At 39.1% G+C, this 4,017-nt stretch overlaps 1 pseudogene; it reads right to left on the reverse strand.

The window, feature by feature from the left end:
• LOC102834900 overlaps positions 1-4,017 on the reverse strand; it is a 99,106-nt pseudogene that overhangs the window by 36,117 nt on the left and 58,972 nt on the right.

Genomic DNA, 4,017 nt, shown 5'->3' on the forward strand with positions numbered 1-4,017 from the left:
ATCAAATCTGTTCTTCAGATGATCTCTAAATTCAGGTGGGATATATTCAAGGTCATATTTTGGCTCTCATGGACTTGTATTCATTTTCTTCAGCTTCAGTTTGAATTTACATATGAGTAATTGATGGTCTGTTCCACAGTCTGCCCCTGGCCTTGTTTTCACTGATGATATGAAGAGTGAACAGATAGTGAGGAGTAAAGGGGTGGGGGTGGGGGGGTTGTGCCATAATGTTGCTCCACCACCCCCACTCCAGAGAGATTGAAAAGATTATTCATTACTTCACTTCATTGGTTAAATAGACAAATCTGATTTTTAAGCCAAATCTGATTTTAAAAGAACGTATTTAAGGGATGCGTAATCATAGAACAAAGAAGACAATTCTGAGTCTCCTTGATTTCTTGATAAAGCTTGGAAAATTCTGTGGCTTTGGTTTTCTGTGAACTCTCAACATCATTCCCTCCTTTCTTTCATATGCATTGCTTTCTGATATTTTGCTATTGTTGTTAAGTATCATTGAGTTAGTTTCGACTCATAGCAACCTTGTTCAGGGTTTCTGAGGAGTGGCTGGTGGGTTTGAACCACTGACTTTGCAGTTAACTCTCCAGTTGTCTATCTATCCTACAGAGGCACACCACGACTCGTCTGATATTTTAGATGAGTCTGAAAACCCTTATATAGCGTGGCTATATATAGTTGGAACCAACTTAACAGCATTTACCAACAATGGCATTCCCAACTATGAGAATTATAGATAAACACACACTCCTTATTGATTCATGTGTTAGGTTCCAAAGATCAGGTCATTATGCAAAAATCAGTGTTCTGTGAAAATGGAGAATGACCACATCAAATTACAGAATGGAAAATGACTACATCATTACATAACTGCCAAATTACATCAAATATAACTGCCAAACCACAGAGACTCATGACCCAGTCAAGTTCACATGCCCTAAACTATCACAATAAGCATTATTTTTAGGGTTAGGGTTAGGGTTGGATATGGCTAGATAGCCATTGTTAATAGCAAAATCCTTGGATATTAGATCTTCCACAATTGTTGTAAATGTAAAAGATCACACAGTAGTTAATAAGTGAGGAGAAGGGCTACTGGTGTGGCGCTGTGGGCTAATACGCTGGACTGCAAAGTTGACTTGAACGGCAAGGTTGGTGGTTCAAGCTCACCAGCCAATCCTTGGAAACCCTGTACAGGATTGCTATGGGTCAGAACTGATTTGACGGCACTTAACAACAACAACAAGATGTTGTTGTTGAGTGCTGTTGAGTCGATTCTGACTCACAGCAATACTCTATAGGGTTTCTAGGGAGTGGCTGATGAGTTTGAACTGCCAACCTTGTGGTTAGCAATCCAGTGCTTATCCTATAGCTTATACCAGGACTCTAGGTTTAGATATGAAGGTGGTGGTGTCAGTGTGCCATCAAGCTGATTCCGACTGATGACAACCCTGTATACGGTTTCCAAGGCTGTGCATCTTTATGGGAGCAGAAAGTCTCATCTTTATCCTGCAGGTGGTCGGTAGAGTGCATTAGGTTTAGATACAGATAGCTATATATAGCTATCTATGTATGACACTATAGCATCAGCACTAGACTGCTAACCACAAGGTCAGTGGTTCAAACACACCAGCTGCTCCTCGGAAACCCTATACAGAGTGGCTATGAGTTGGAACCGACTGAACAGCACTTACCAACAATGGCATGTCTATATATGTCACAACATATCTATGTATGTAGCATTGCACTGGTAACCACAAGGCCAGTGGCTCAAACACACCAGCTGTTCCTCAGAACCCCTGTACAAGGTCGCTATGAATTGGAACCGATTCGATGGCACTTAACAACAGCAACAATATGTGTATCTATAAATTTTCAAAGAAAAAAATAACCACAGACTATTTTGAAGTTGCCTAGGAACAGATGACACATTGCTGTAGGATTGTATAAATTGTGGCTGTATTTTGGCCATTTATAAATGTATCTCAGTCTAATCATCCTCAATTGACATATGGGGTGTGACCTTGATAATGTCCTATCAGACCTGGCTTACTGGGATACTTCCTGTGTTGTTATGGGGCCTCCTGACAACATATTACACACATACCCCACTCAAACTTGTAATATCCCTTCTTGTTGTTTTTGTTGTTGTTAGGTGGCAGCAAGTCAGTACCAACTCAGCGACCCTATGCACAACAGAATGAAACACTGCCTGGTCCTATACCAACCTTACAACCATTACTTGAGCCTATTGCTCAAGTACACTTGTGCTTATTCTGCTGTCACCATACTAATACATCAGTGGGGGTCTTCTTCTTTTTCTCCCACCCTTCACTGTACCAAACGTGATATTCATCTCAAGGGATAGGTCCCTCCTGATAATATGTCCAAAGTATGAGAGATGAAGTCTGACTATCCTGGCTTCCAAGGAACATTCTGGCTGTAATATCCCTTAGGATAGCAAATTAGCTGTAGTTTCAAGAGCTATAAAATCTTCATTCCTTTCCTTTCACACAGTAATCCCACTCACTGCTGGAAATTGATCCTAAGAAATATTTTTGTGTAACGATATGTTTGAAGAATTTCTTGCAGAGGAATCTGCAAGGAGGAATGGGTGTGAAAAAATGCACTAATTATAAATTATTCACTATGGGTAGAATAGCTATATAAATTATAGCATATTATCTAATATAATTTTATGCTGCAATTGAAAGTTGTAATTATATAACAATATAAGGGAACATTTATAATATAAAGTGGAAAAGCAGAACATAAAATTGCCTGTGCCCTATGATTAAGAATATGGAAAAACACTAATATCTGAAAAACAAAGCCGGAAAGGGAATAAAAAAAAATCGAAATAGATGTATTCGATTGCTGGAATTAAGGTGGTTTGTGTGTGTGTGTGTGTGTGTGTGTGTTTTCTTTTCTTTTCAAAAGCTCCTTTCATGGTATTTTAATAGAAGTTTTATAAAAAGTAAAAATAAAAAATCAAAATACAACATTGTAACTACTGGGAGAGAGGGAGAGCCAAAATAAGAAGACAACAGATTGCCGGTCCGGATTTCTTGGCTGGAGTCAGTTTTGTGGCCTGGTTACCTGCAATGCTGCTTACGTGCCGTTTGTGACTCTACGCGACACGTGAGAAGCTGGGAGTTGAGGGGCATGCTTGGCAGGCTGTGGTGGAGGTGGCATGCTTAGCATCTGATGTGTTTTAATAAAGATGTGTCCATCACACTGTTTTCCTTTCAAGACACATATTACTATGCTAATGAACCTGGAGTTAATTATAGTACCATCATATGCATTTTTAAATGATTGCAGTGAAATCCACATGAAACCAACCATTTTAAAGTGTAGAAATTCAGTGGTGTCTAGAGCATTCACAATGTTGTGCAACTACCATCTTTTTCTTGTTCCAAAACATCTTCATTATCCTAAATAAAGCCTGGTATCTGTTAAGTGGTTCCTCGCCGTTTTCCACTCCCCCAGCCCTGGACAACCACCAGCTGCTTTCTGTCTCAGTGGATTGATCTATTCTGGGTATATCATGTAAATGAAATCATTTCATATGTAACCTTTTGTGTCTGTCTTCTTTCACTTAACATAAAGTTTTTGCATTTCATCTGTGCTGTAGCATATGCTTCATTTCTGTTTATAGCTGAATACTAGTCCATTGTATGTAAATATGCTTCAAGTTCCTTATCCTTTAGTACATTGATAGACATTTGGGCCATTTCTGTCTTTTGACTATTGTAACTAGGGTTACTATGAATATTCATTTGAGTATCTGTTTTCACTTTGAGGGGTATGTAAGTAGGAAGGAGTTCTGGTGTGGCACTGTAGGATAAGCACTTGACTGCTAACGATAAGGTCTGTTCATTAGAAACCCTATACAGGGTTTGTGAGTTGGAACCAACTCAACGGCACTTCACAACAATAACAACGTAACTAGAATTGGAATTACTGAGTAATTCCATATGGCAGCGTTGGATAAACACT

The sequence above is a fragment of the Chrysochloris asiatica genome, unplaced genomic scaffold (assembly GCF_000296735.1).
Source record: "Chrysochloris asiatica unplaced genomic scaffold, ChrAsi1.0 scaffold00021, whole genome shotgun sequence".
Classification (NCBI taxonomy): Eukaryota; Metazoa; Chordata; class Mammalia; order Afrosoricida; family Chrysochloridae; genus Chrysochloris; species Chrysochloris asiatica.